This window comes from Glycine max, chromosome 18 (assembly GCF_000004515.6).
Source record: "Glycine max cultivar Williams 82 chromosome 18, Glycine_max_v4.0, whole genome shotgun sequence".
In the NCBI taxonomy this organism is placed as follows: domain Eukaryota; kingdom Viridiplantae; phylum Streptophyta; class Magnoliopsida; order Fabales; family Fabaceae; genus Glycine; species Glycine max.
Window position 1 is genome coordinate 8,413,161 of NC_038254.2, and position 15,514 is coordinate 8,428,674.

The 15,514-nt window shown below is 30.1% G+C and overlaps 2 pseudogenes; both read right to left on the reverse strand.

Annotated features, from left to right (window-relative positions):
* Positions 1 to 8,331: 8,331 nt before the first annotated feature.
* On the reverse strand, positions 8,332 to 8,986 carry LOC113000234 (putative lipid-transfer protein DIR1; annotated as a pseudogene).
* A 3,665-nt stretch (positions 8,987 to 12,651) lies between these two features.
* Positions 12,652 to 14,143, reverse strand: LOC100800952 (cyanidin 3-O-galactoside 2''-O-xylosyltransferase FGGT1-like; annotated as a pseudogene).
* Positions 14,144 to 15,514: the final 1,371 nt, after the last annotated feature.

A 15,514-nucleotide genomic window follows, 5' to 3' on the forward strand; every position in this document is an offset into this window, starting at 1 on the left:
CTGCACACAACATGTCAAAAAATATATCGAACCATTACACAATAAAAAAAGGGCGAAAACACAAAAAGCTAAGCATAGGAAGCAATGAGCACGTTGGAGAAGGCTGAGGAACACAAAAAAATGTAAACTTTTATATCTTGAGAAGTCAGAAAACAAAATAAAGGTAGAACACCCAAAAAAATTTAAACTTTTGTGTTTACGAACCTGTACTCTTGAATTTTTTGAGATAAAAATCGCAGCTTTAATGTGTTCTTCCACCTTCTCTGCATAAATAAACACACGTCTTCTACCATTGTAGTTCAAGAGGGAAAAAGAGAAGAATAGAAGAAGAAGAAGAAGAAGAAGTGAGAAGTGAGAGAAAAAGGTCAGCACACAAATGAAAAAGAAAACAAAATAAAGGCAGAACACCCAAAAAAATTTTGAGCTTTTGTGTTTACGAACCTGTAGTCATGGAGTTTTTGAGATAAAAATGGTAGCTTTAATGTGTTCTTCCACCTTGTCTGCATACAACATGCCAAAGTAACCCGTGCGTAACGCACGGGCCGTTTCTTAAGCCATTGCATAATTTTTTTTTAATTTGTAATATACCTATAAAATGTAATTCAATGTTGAAACATAAAAAGATAAATATTAATAACTAAATAATGGCGAGAATAATAAAATTAACAAAACAAAAAAGGTGAATATTAATAACTAAATAATTATTCAACAACTAAATTAATAAAACATTGTTTTAAAATTTCAACAATCCAGGTATGGTCCCTGAATATATGTCTTGCTCTGCCACATCCCAACGATCCATATCACCAATGCCTCACTCGCAAAATGGTGAAGCTCAGGATGGATTTTCCTGCTAATCTTGTTACAGAATTCAGATTTGATTCCATAATTGATTTAAAGAGGACAGAAATCAGAGATGACTTACTTGTAAGTCCTATATCTGCCATGTTTCATTTCTATTATTACAACTTGGTTATTACTTTAGAAGCAATATAACCTAGTGATATTGCTATATGGTGAAGACCATTTTTCATCACTTATTTTTGGATGCATCCTTCATATCTGATAACCTGCTTGATTCTTGAAATAATAACAACAATATATATCTATGCAGCTATGATACTTTACGGGTCATGTTCGCCAATTGATTTCCAATGCAAGAATTAAAAGAAAGGTATTGTAAAAAAAGGAAAAAGACTAACATTGATATTAAAGAGTTTGATATTGGAAATTAATCCCCAACCATAGGAAGTTAGGCACCAAATAACAACACACATCGCATGCCACCAAATTGCCTTTCCCTCTTGACTCCTCCCCAAAACTCTATTAAGTGTTATACGAAAAAATGAGCAAGTTTGATGGAACACAGCCATTGCATCATTAGACTGTGACTATGAACCAAAACCAAGCCTTAACTGTAACTACAATTTAAAGCCTTTGTTTGCATATGCAATCTGATTTCTCATTCTTTGCAAAAGGATAACTGCCATTCAATAATCAAGTTAGAGAATACAGACATATAACAAAAGCTTGCATCAATCATCAACAAACTTAGAATAAGAATATGACACTCTGCAAGTACCCATATTCAAATTCAAATGCATTAAATTATCAAAGACATAGAAGATAAACCCCAAACCAAAATTAGACCATAAGGCAAAGTGAGAGAAAACAAACATGGGAAAAAAATCACTTTTTGAGAGCAGAGAAATTAGGTTTGGAAAAAATTATTGACCAGAGAGAAGCATACAACTCCTGTCATCACAATATAAAAAAAGGACATTCAAGTAGAGCCAACATAATAATAATAATAATAATAATAATAATAATAATAATAATAATAATAATAATAATAATAATAATAATAATAATAATAATAACAACAACAACAACAACAACAACTATAAACTTTATAATTTAAAATGTAAAATTGCAACATGAAATAAACAGTATAAATAGCAGCATACTTTTGGAGACTTCAATAATTGTGTCCTCAGTTTTGCTATATTTGCCTTGAGCTACCCGAGATGATACTTTGCACAATACAGATAATAATAATAATAATAATAATAACAACAACAACAACAACAACAACAACAACAATAAAATTAAATAGAATCCTAATTCGACTTCCTGCAACAACAATAAAATTTATGATTTAAAAGAAAATGAAAAAGAAAGAAGGAAATACCTGAATAGGTTTATCGTTATCAAAGCAAGCATGATGAAATTCTAGGCATTATTCTGAAAGTCATTATTCTATTATGTGCATTCACACAGATATCAAAATAAACATTTCCAACAAAATATACAATTAAAAATTAAAAGTATATAACAGCTTACACCTCCATTATTAAGAACTTCTCTTTCTTGTGGGTAGAGAAGTGCTTGTTGAGTTTTGTATTAAAAAAAATTTAATTAAGACATTCTAAACTTATATATATTTTTGTTATTAATAATTTGAATATTCATTTGTTATTATTATTATTATTATTATTATTATTATTATTATTATTATGTAAACTCTAGTTGAAGGTCATTTTTTATGTTGTTGTTGTTGTTATTATTATTATTATTATTATTATTATTATTATTATTATTATTATTATTATTATTATGTAGACTCTAGTTGGATGTCCTTTTTTATGTTGTTGTTGTTGTTGTTATTATTATTATTATTATTATTATTATTATTATTATTATTATTATTATTATTATTATTATTATTATTATGTTGGCTCTAACTGAAAGCCATTTTTTATGTTGTGATGATAGGAGTTGCATGCTAAAACGAAAATGGTTTTCTTTGATATTACAACCTACACACACCAGGAAGCTCAAAGAAAAATCTCAATGTTCACTTCCGGAATTAGAATATAAAAAAGGGTCTTCAGCTAGAGTATACATAATAATAATAATAATAATAATAATAATAATAATAATAATAATAATAATAATAATAATAATAATAATAATAATAATACACGAACTTGTGTTTATGAACTTGTACTCTTGGAATAGAGTATACAAAATAAAGGTAGAACACCCAAAAAAATTTAAGCTTTTGTGTTTACGAACTTGTACTCTTGGATTTTTTGAGATAAAAATCGCAGCTTTAATGTGTTCTTCCACCTTCTCTGCATAAATAAACACACGACTTCTACCATTATAGTTCAAGAGGGAAAAAGAGAAGAACAGAAGAAGAAGAAAAAGTGAAAAGTGAGATAAAGGGGTCAGCGCACAAATGGAAAAAAAAAACCATACGGGTTTGACGGTAAAAAGGAGCAATAAGGAAGTACCTTGTAGAGGAAACACACGTCCTCTACCATTGTAGTTCAAGTGAGAGTAAAGAAAGAATAGAGGAAGAAGAAGAAATGAGCAGTCACAGAAAGGGAAAGAGAGAGAAGAAAGAGGAGGGGAAGAATCTGGACGGATGCAAGAGAAATGGAAGAGAGAGAACAAAGTTCTGGAATTAAGGGGAATTAAATGGGGCGGTGAAATCTGGCAATCAGAAAGTGACACATGGCTTGGTGGTTGTGGAAATAAGGAATTGCAACAGCTGACACAAAGAAGACAGAATGAGCCTTATAAAACACAAACCTTCAGAAAAGGATAAAACCTTCACGTGGCAATGAGCAAAGAGGCATAAAAGAAGGTCTCTAACTGGACAGGTGTCAACAGGACAGTGGACAGGTATCAACAGGACAGAGAAAACGTAATCAGGACTTTGTTTGTATAATTATATAGATATCAAAATATTTATTAATGTCAGCTTAAAGCCTTAAACTGATGCTATATATAATATGGACATAATGGTGGATGTTAGCATTGACTAAAGCCAACGCCACAGAAAAATTTTCATTAGTGTTGAATAAGCTGGGTTGACTTTCTATCAATCATGTCAATGAATATAATTAATGATCGTCATCCATTTTGAGTAGGTGGTGTACACTTAATTAGTGGTGATAGGGAAAAGAGATAGTGGTGATAGGAAAGAGAGATAGTGAATTTGAATCTTTCTACTAATAAAAACAATTAATTAAAATTAATATTTGCTGAAAAAACCACAAATAAAGGTTGCAGCTATCAAATTTGTATAATATTAATTATATAATACACACGCAAGCTTTTATATAACATAGTTTATTTATAATATAATTTATAGAACGTACACATAATATTAAAAACACTATATTATCATCATCTTACAATAGCAACTATCTTAACAACTTTAAAGTTCAAATTGATAAAATACTTTTAATTAATCTCTTGGTCCCTATATTTACTTTAAGCCCTTCATTTTAGTTTCTGTATATACTTAAAAAAAAACATTAGGTTTTAGTCTCTATACGAGCCATTCATTTTTTATGTTTTAATCTTATTATTATTTTGTTTTAATCTTATTATTATTTTATTGACAGTGTAAAACTGTTATAAAATAAAGACACAAGGATTAAAATATATAAAAAATACTCAAATGGAATAAAACGTAAAGATTAATAACTAAAACCAAAAATTGAATTGTAGGTATATATAGGAACTTAAAGATTAATTAAACCTAAAATAAAACTTTTCATAGAAAGAACTCCTTTATTACTTATCAAATTATGGAATTCGCAAGGTAATGACACGCGCGCATGGATGCCACACTTGGTTTTTTTGTTTACTTTTCTTTATGTTGTGATGTGGGCTGCAGCAGCAGCTCTGGTAGTAGGAACTCTTCCAGACACCCCAGGCAAAGGTGTCTCTCTGTCACATTAATTACTATCAGTCAAGACTGGGAGTGGAGGGGGAAGTGGTGGAAAGTATGACTTAGAAATTTGTTTTAAAAGTTTGCCAGGTTCAATAGGACTCGTATACAGTGCTTTGTTGCGATGCTTTAAAAACAAGTTCCCTGCAACAAGTAGAACATCAATCAAGTCAACAATGAGGGCATTATAGATTCCTTATTCATATAAAAAGTTACTAGTTCTTTCCCAGACTTCTTTTTTATTAGGGCACATAATAAATAAGTCAAAGAAAAGTAGTAAGACCTAAAAAATATTGTCAAGTGACATGGATACGGAGATATAAAATTAATATAATATTAAAAAAGGTGAAGGAAAAAGAAAAGAAAAAAAAACTCCTCATTATCATTTCTAACAAAAATTAACAATTAAACTAATATTTATTGATTAAAAAAAATGGCATCAATATTTCAACATTAATAGCGTAATCTAATAACCAAAACCATGTTGGCAATAATCATGACTTAATGAAGAATGTAGATTACAAAAAAAATTGTATTACATCCATTTAAAATTATTAATTAGTTTGCACGCACTTTGCATTAATCACGGTGCTGCTACTAGCCTACTTTATAGTATAAAGAATGAGTATGATCACTGATGAGTTCTCATCATTATCATGTAAAACAAAGGGTCGTTTGAATTGAAAAAAATATTGTCTGTTTTTATTTCTTATTTACAAATCCTTAAAAATAAGAAATAAAGTAAACCAATCCTTAAAAATAAGAAATAAAATAAATGTAAGGTGACAATTTTGTAATTATTTATGAAAATAGAAAATAAAAATAAAAAATATTTTCTTAAATCAAACAGACTTTGAGCTTTCAAGTTCTACCAACATAAAGAATGGACTAACATGTATAGAAGGTTCAACTTCTGTATCTATCAGCTGTCTTAGGGAAGTCAGTAATAATGCCATTAACCTTGACTCCAATGACAAATGAATTTATCTCAATGGATGGATCTAAGTACGTAGTAGTCCCATGCTTGAGATACAAATTCATTGCTGAAAGTTTCTACATAAACTGGGAGCTTAATTAAATGATTTTAGCCTTGCCAGAGTGTTTGTAGAGCTAACTAGAAAGGCTGCAGTTTCAGGAAAAACAGATGCCTTTCCTATTACCACAGAATCAGCAAATGTTTTGATGTCCTTAATTGCTGAATCAGCAGCATCACTAATATTCTTATCAACCTTGTAAACCCTTTCAAATTTGGATTTTATCTCATCCCATGTCAAGCTGAATGTGTATATGCCACTGCGATTTTTTATCTCCCGGATAGTTGTTGCACGATTTTTGAATTTTGTATCAGCAACTGTTGTGCTCTCTGAAAGATATATCGAGCTTAAGCAAAAGGGTATTCCATCCTTCGACATTTGAACCAGACAGTCAAGTACATCTGCCCCATCTGATTTAGCTTTCTTATATGCAAGGTCAGTACAAGCATGATAGTCTCCACTTGCTCCATATTTTGTGATAACCAAAATGTCCACTATAGCATGAAAAATATGAAAGAAGAAGGAACAGATCAATAAATACAACTTAAATATTATGTTCCCTCAAGACATGCTATTAACTTGATTGACAGCAAAGAAATGTAATAACATCAGAGAGAAAATAACTTATACTTGTGTTTTTTGGCATTTTTCTCCAGGCCATGTGTTTGCAAAAGATGTCCAAAATATTTACTGGATTATGACATCATTGGATTACGATAAAGAAAACATTATATTTAATGATACAGTATAATCTGCTTATAATTTGTGAAACGATCAATAGTAATTTGATTAATGCATAAAGTTACAAGTTAGCTACCTATTTTCTTCTGCTTGAAATTGTTTTCAGATGACACACAAGATCTTAAGTATTTTTTATTTTGCGATATTTTTGCTTCTGGAATCTTCTTAAGAAGCATGTGAGATATATTGCAACATATCACCTTGGTATAATAGCCTTTATTTCTTCTAATAAAGCATAACTTCTTCACTGCAGTTATGGAAATTTGGTGGGGATATACAGTTCCTTAATTGATATTGCTTGGGCGGGCAGCATTTGTTTTCCCTCTCTCTACTCTTGCCAATTTTACAAACACACGTGCTAGTTCTGACCCAGCATCAAGTATCACATTCAAACATCAGGTTTCTAAACATATTTTATATGATATTCTCATACTGTAAATGTTAGAGTTAATTAAGAAAATATCTTTAATTATTTATATGCTTCTTAAGTTTGGTAAACCATCCAGATAATCATTTGGTGGGCTGGGCTAATGAGGGGAGCTGTCTTCATTGCTCTGGCTTTCAAACAGGTATATGCATGAAATTCAAATTTCTAGATATTATAATTAGATAGAAATTTTATTAAATAAATATGACTCTTATTCAAATGCATTATGTATGAATATTCCTCCCAAAGTTATGCAACAACCAATGACACTGGTACCTAAAGAAGGAGTTGCAACTGAATTCCTCTCTTCATTTATTCAGTTCACATTTTCTGGTGTTACTACTGATTCAGTTAATGCAACAATGATTTACCAACACCATTATTGTTGTCCTATTCAGCACGCTGGTGAGTTGAGGCATTTCTTCTATCTTGAAAGTAGGAAATAACAACATAAAATAGTTCATGTGGAGCTAATGAATATTAATTTCCTATTGTTGTCTTCAACCAAAATGAAATCATTTCTTGCCGCTGCTTTCACCCAGCTTTCAATTACATGCAGCTTGGTCATTCTTATAATTTGGTCTAACCTTTAAATAATTGATATAGCTCCAATATCATTGCAGGTGTTTGGTTTTCTCACAAAACCTCTAATTAGATATCTGCTTCCCCACAGTGCATTAAGGAAAACCATAAGCCATGCAGAATCAGGTCCACCAGTTGACGACTTGAATCTTCCTTTCCTATCCCTTGAGGAGTCAGCAGAAACCAACATCAGCTGTGCAAAGGAAAGCTTTTCCATGTTAATAGAAAGTCCTATGTTCACCATATACATCGCTATTGGAGGAGGTTCGGAGATGCCTAAATGAGACCTATATTTGGGGGACCTCATGGTAACCAGCCACAGTGCTAGCAATATAGCAAATCGTGGATATCTTGGCGATGCACTTGACTTTTGGAACACAAATGATGATCCATTTGAATCCAATATTGAAGATGAGTAGCTGCCACGAGGATTCATTGCCACTGTTTTTTATGCTCAAGTGAGCATTACAGTAAGTAATAAGGGCCATCTATCTTTGAAATATCACACACGGCGGTGAACTTACTTGAAGCTTTCAAGAAGTGCATATTTTCCTTTGGTCATGAATGTTGTGGCAAGTTTGGAAAAATTGAGTTAATGCATCCAGTTGATTAAAGTACTTTTATTGAGTTAATTTCATGAGCAAGTCAATTTGTGCTTAATGTCTTATTTTGGATTGTTGCCTTTATATAGTGGGAGATGCATTACATTGAATTCATTTAGATGCCTCTGTCCTAATCCATATATTGCTTTGTGCATTGAATTCAGAAAACAAGAAACAAGAATTTTATTAGGCAGATTAAGGATTGAAAATCTCTGAATAGTAGTACATCAAACATCTTTGTAGAATCTACTAGATAGGGAACTGATACATCATACACCTTGCAGACATGTGAGGAAAAGACACGGATTAAAAAAACTACTCATTTATTTTAGGGAAACAGAATGCTAATTTCAAAGCTTCTCCAATAATACAGCATATGAGCGGCAACTAAAGACCAAGGGGTGCTCAAATAGCTTGATTCTCAAGAATTGCTTCAAATCACTGCAAAATGAAGACGACATAGTCAAGAAACACTATCTAGTCAAAATATAAGTCTAAGTCGTATATATGTCAATAAAACTTCTATTCAGGCTTAAGATGATTACCTCTACATTCAGGTGGTGTTTTCAGACCACATTTATGGGGCAAGGCAAAAGCATTGGCGGGGTTGATTCCAAGTGCAGGTAGGACAGACTTGTATCTGCAAAAGCAAGGCAAATTGGCATGTTTAACAACTTCACAGCATTTTTCATTGGGTTTTGGAGGGTGGTTCCCAGTAATTGCTTCAAAACATAAGTTTAGCTTATTTGACTCTATGTCACATAAAACATGCTTTGGCACCACCCAACATGGCAATGAGCAATGCTGCTACTAGCCACTGCACCAAAGCATTGTCACTAGTCTGTACCATACTCTCCTTAACCAAGTTACTATGATCCAAACTTTTGTGGTTTTGGTTGCCTAATGTTAATTTACACTTGAGTTTGGAGTGTAGCTGGATTATTGTTTTGTATATGTTTCTCTTACTTTTAGGTGAGTCATGTGAATCCACTCTGTGGAGATACGATTATTATTTTAGAATTAAAGATTTGATCTTAACCACAACCAGACTTAAACTAGTCCATTACTTGCTATTAACTAAAAAATAAATAATAAAAATAAAAGAGCCTTGCTATAATCCGTTCATGCATGAATTTGCACCGATCGAACCTTACTGGCTGTATTTTTTATTTATTTTTAAATAAAATGTTATTTAAAGACTAAAAAAATCATAAAAAAAAAATCTTTGATGTAATGCATGACATTTTACTTGTGTAATTAAATTAAAGTAGGAAGAGATTTATAATAATTTACATATATTATTCCATCAATTAAGTTAGATTAGGTTAATAAAAGATTACTTTTTTTTATGCATTGAAATCAACTCAAGTAACGGGGGGATTCTTCATCTTTATTTGTATGCAATTCGTTCGTCTTATTTTTAACAAGAGATTAAGTGGTATACTGAGTGTAAGAATCTTTACTCTCATGTCTAAATAATATTTAGTCAATTAATTATGTTAACATATCGGTTAAAAATGTATTTTAAATATAATAGAGTCATCGGTTAATTAAAAATCTATTTTAAATATCAATAGAGTTATGTCTAATTAAAAAGGTTAGTCTTTCACAATATTGTAAATTAAGATATCAATAGAGTTGAGTCTATCGGAAGTGACGTTGTTAATACTTAATAGTGTCTGGCTGTATTTTGTATGAGTCTTTTAAAGAGAATATCATAAGAAAACAAAGCACTCATTTGGGTGATATTGGGTTTTAATTTTTTATTTTTAAATGCAATAATAAAATGTGTTAGGAAGAAAAAACTTTTCCGTTTATTTTTAAAAAAAATTATAAATTTAAATTTTAGTTAAAAAAATACATATGCTTTACATTTGATAAATGATGTTACCATCATCAACACCATTACCACCATCAATAACAATACTATTATCTTTGTCATCATCATCACATTCTCAACGTCACCAACATTATCACGACTACTTCTATCATTATCATTATCACCGCAATCATTATCATTATCACCGCAATCATAATCATTGGTCCACTATTGTCATAGGTAGCACGTCAGTGTCACTGCCACCATCAATGTTATATCGTTATCACTAATCATTACTACTATCATGTAATCATTATTGTCATCATCGCCGTCATCACCATAAAAAATTAATGTACTTTTAAACTAATTTTAATACAATATGAAACTTTTAAAATAAATTTATTTAAAAAAAAAAACAGATTTTAAAAATTAATTTTAAAATTTTTTCAAACTAAAACTAAAAATTGATTATTATTTTTAAAAATTTCAAAATTAAATCTAAAAACCATTCCAAAAGGAAAAAAAAAAACAAAAATGGGTTTCAATGATGTAAACACATTGGGCACATTTTTGTGGTACTTGGACGAAGAATCAAGAATGTAAACGAAATTAAAGAGACACTGTACTTTCATACTTTGTATACTGATATCCGATCAGTCGATTACCAAGTAAGCACAATAGCTTTAATTTAATTTTTCTCTCCCTCAAAAAAAGAGTTGCTACATTCAGCAATAAAATACTTCATACAATCAAATTTATAATACTGATATCCAATATTAATAAACATGTTTCTTGATATTGATTCAGCTAGCACTACAAAAATTATGGGCTGGTGGCTGGTAGTTGGAATATTTACAAAGACACTATAATATGGTTTGGTGACAGTAATTGCCATAAATGTGTAATGTGTAACTGAGATTGTTGACTATGACTTGATTATAAGAATATTTTTAAAGTGGGAGGTTTTTACGGTTTTTGTTATTTTCAGTCTCCTGATTTATTTATTTTTTGACAGGTTGTTATTTATTCTTTTTATTTTTTATTATTAGTGTATGTTTGATAGGCTAGAATTTAAGAAGGAAAAGAAAAAAGAATAGAAGGGAAGGGAAAGGTAAGAACTTCATCCACCTGATAAAGGAGAAGTCTGTAGACAATGTTTGAAACTGGCGTGGGATTCTCGTCAAATCTTCAAACCAAAAATGTGAAGAAGTGCGTGTGAAAATTAAACGTGCACACGCTCGTTCTGTTTTACCCAAATAGCCCTGTAAAGCAGTCTCTCTCATATATATATATATATATATATATATATATATATATATATATATATATATATATATATATATATAATTGATTACGAGGTGTTAGTTTGATTGACTATTTCTTTAATTTTAGAAATATTTTTTTTTCTGGAAATATGATGTAAAAATGTTACTTCTGAGTATTAAAAAAAAGTATAATATATCTTACAATAATTGTTTTATTATTTCATGTGGAAATAAATTTTTTCGATCTCATATTCTCAAAAATAAATAAATAATCTATGAATCAAATACCCCTCATATGTATAACATAATTCATTATTACAATTGAAAAAAAAAATAAGGATATAATCTTATTTTTGTTAGGATATACTTTTATCTTTTAACTTTTTTATATTTATGATTTTTTTCCATAAACTTTTTTATAATCAGTCAACATTCTTGAATTTTTTTTATCCAATGTTTTAATTCTTTCTGTCTAGTTTTGCCAGTTAAATAATATATAACATTAATTTATTGTATTTTATCTGATTATGTTTTCTAACGATTAAAATCATCAGATATTCTATTTTTAAAAGATCAAATAATTTATGGGGCTAAATTTCGTCTTGGACACCTGAGAACTTGGAAAATAAATTCCATCCATACCATTTCATAAACCACAAAATCAAATCACAAATTGTCCTTGAATAAACATTAAATTAGGCAAATCAGTTTTGATAAAGAATACACCTTAGAAGTGTATTAAAATTTATTTCCATTTAATTGTCCAGTAAAAATAAAAGAGAGTAATATTTCTTTGTCTTAAAGATATCTTTAGTACTTTAAATTTGGATAAATATTTTTAGTCTTTAAAAAAAATTATTTTAATTAGTCTTTTCAAATTTTAAAAAATTATTTTTATTCTCTCTCATTCTTTGTGTTAATGGTGCCATAACTTGTGGTAATTTACTATTGTCTAACTTTTTTTAATTTTATTTTATTAAAAATGATTTGTGACAATTTAAAACAGTTGAAATATATAAATAAATTATAATAATTCTAAATCTATCTTTTTATTTTATTTTTTAAACCAACAAAATATGTAATAAAAGGCCATCAAATCCTAAGAGTAAAATATTTTGATGATTTAAAAACACTAGAAATCATCATTTTTAAATGAAAACTAAATTTTATCAGTTAAAAATCATTACAAATTATAACATTATGAACACATTAAACAAAAAGGAACTAAAAGTATATTTTCAAAAATTTGAGAGATTAATAAAAATAAATGATTTTTTAAGAACTAAAAAAATAATTACCCAAATTTAAAAGACTAAAAACATATTTAAGTCTCTTTTTTCTCTAAAAAATAAATTATTTCCATTTAATTCCTCGTGTGTGAAAATGTATCATAATTAATAAAGTGATGACAAATTATTTTTGAAGAATTAATTAGACGAACATAATCTTATTTGGAGGAATATAATTAAAAACACATGTAATCCCTTTTATTTCTTAGATAAGCAACACACGTTAACATCACTGTTTTGTTGTGAGCAAGGTTTCAGCTCCCAACAAAAAAACACAAGGACTAATCCGTGAAAATAAGATCTATTTAGGGGCTTCACTGAGTTTTTGCATGATTCCTATTCACAGTTTTGCACACACTTTCTTTGGTACACAAACCATCTTAAAGGCCTTCAACTTCTCTACTTCCAATCCAACCTTCAAGCTGTAGCAGACCACCCTTGCATTGATCACCATTTCACCATGATTTGGCAACAGCACCAACTGACACTTGTTCACCACTGCCTCTGGCAAAGACCCTGATCCACAACGGGTAAAGAAGCACCCCACAGAAGGGTGCTCCAAAATGAACTCCTGATTAGGAACACATCCACCACAGACAACCCCTCTTCCTTCAACTCTCTCCTTAAACCCTAGTGGAAAAGCTGATTCCACACACTCAAAACCCTTAGGGGGTTTAAGTGCTGCCAAAAATGGCATACCTGATAGCTCAAGCCCCAACAACAATTCCTGAAACTGACATAGTTCTAATGTGCACTCACTACCAAATGCACAATAAACCACAGAGCCAGCTTCAAAATTTCCAAGCCATTTAGCCCAATTTTCATCCAAATGACATGTGGTTCCCTTTGTTATAACACACCCTTCAAGCAACACATGCCTCCTATGATAATCAACATAAGCTCCTTCAACCACTCTGCAACTACTACCTTTGAGTCCTGTTGCATAAGATTGAGTTAGAGTATTTGTACAACTTTCAATGTAAGCAATGCCTTTTCCATGCTCAAGTTTTATTCCTGATCCAACAAGGAGTTTTGGTTCATGGGAATGATTAAGTATGAGGTCATGGTCAGCTATGTTGCAGCATCCTAATTTAGATATCCCTAAAGGGTATGAACATGATAAGTCATAAGCCAATGATGAAATGCTTATAACATAATACACTAAGGACTTAATGCCTAGGCACCGAGTTAAGCATGGTCTTGGTACCCAATATGCATGATCAAAGAACACAATGTTTAATTTTAGCTCAAGGAGGAGGACTTCAATGTCCTTCTCAAATAGTGAGGCAGTGGAGGAAGGAACTTCCGAAGTGATGGATTCAGCAACATGGGGAATTAGGCCACAATCATTGTGAGGAACACAGATTGGAATAAGGGTGATGAGATTGGGGTGGTGATTTAGGTGCTGTAAGGCTGCATGTGTGTGCTTTGAAATGAAGAAAGAGATTCTGTGTCCTCTTTCTGCAAGCTTGTTGGCGAGGTAGAGAAATGGTGTGATGTGTCCCATTGTAAACCATGGGACCATTGCTATGTGCAAAGAAGGTGAAGAAGCCATAATAGCCAAATATTGCAGTAAGTCAACCAGAGACAAGGAAATCTAGGAGGGCTAGTTGGTTCACTCTGTGAGAATCAACTTTCCTACAACAATATTTATAGAGTTCTACAGTTACCCACGTAAAAGCGTGTAGTTCCCTCATACACGTCACAAATTTATTATTTTAATGTTAAAATTTATCGATATGAACGTCATTGTTATTGGTTAAATGCAAGTTTAAACCCTTAAATAAAGGCCAGGATTGAAGTGTCTTTTAAATGAAAAAAAAATGATTAAAATAAGAAATCTTATGATATGTTTGTTGTTAGTCAGGTTTTTTATAGTAGAGATTAATAATAAACTGAACCTTTAATATTTCACACCAATGAAGGTGACTAAAAAATGTTAAAAATTGATATTGTGTAGTATTATGTATAATTACTTTTATTTTTTGTATTTTTTATCAGCCACTAGCAAATACAATGATCCCCTGGTTGTCAAAAAAATTATGACAAGAAAAGGACGTCAGTCCTCGCCTGTGAATTCACCTATTCGGCTATTCCCGACAGTGCTTAATTAAATGAGCACTTCATGACTTCAACTAAGTTTGTAGAGAAATATCAATGAAATTAAATAGTAAAGGCATGAAAGCACGTAAACAAAGTAATGTAGTTGTGAATAATAAATATTAATGAGAAATAGGCTTGTTTATTTTCGTCTAGTCTCATCCATTGGGTATGTAGGTATCTTTATATATACACAAGCAAGTAGGTGAGGGTAGTTGTAGAATTTCATTTGCAACAATGAAGTGCAAAAAAAAAAATGGCTTAAATTGATTGAAAAAAAATTGAAAAGGTTTGAAAAAAAAGTGTGTTGGATTCTTCACCTAGGAATTAATAGCAATAAAAAAAAAGTGTGCATCAAAATATGAGTGAATGAAGGCAAAAGAAAAAAACGTGTTCTAAAAAAACCTTAGTGATGAATAATGGTAATTAAATGGAATTAAAAAATATTATTTTACATTAAAAAATTTAAAATTTTACATTTTTTTATTTAATGAATAAAAATACATATAATTTTCTTTTCGTATATCTTATAATTGTCATAAAATGTGTAATAACTATATTAATGATTTACTATGAGAATTTTTTTTCATTCATAAATAAATAGTCATTTTAATTCTTATTTAACTTTACTTTATTAATTCTCTCAATTATATATGTGTGAACTATATTTATAGGCCTTGAAGTATTGGCCAAACAATCATATATGTGTCAATTATATATTCAATCGATCAATAATAATATTAACATCAACAAATATATCTTAAAATATATAAATAATATAATTGATGTACAATTAATTATACATCAATTTTTTTATTTTTTTTTTAAAATAATATTCTAAGATAGTTTATTCAAAAAATTATCTTAGAAAGTAACTATTTTTAAGACAGTTTGAATCCTCTAAT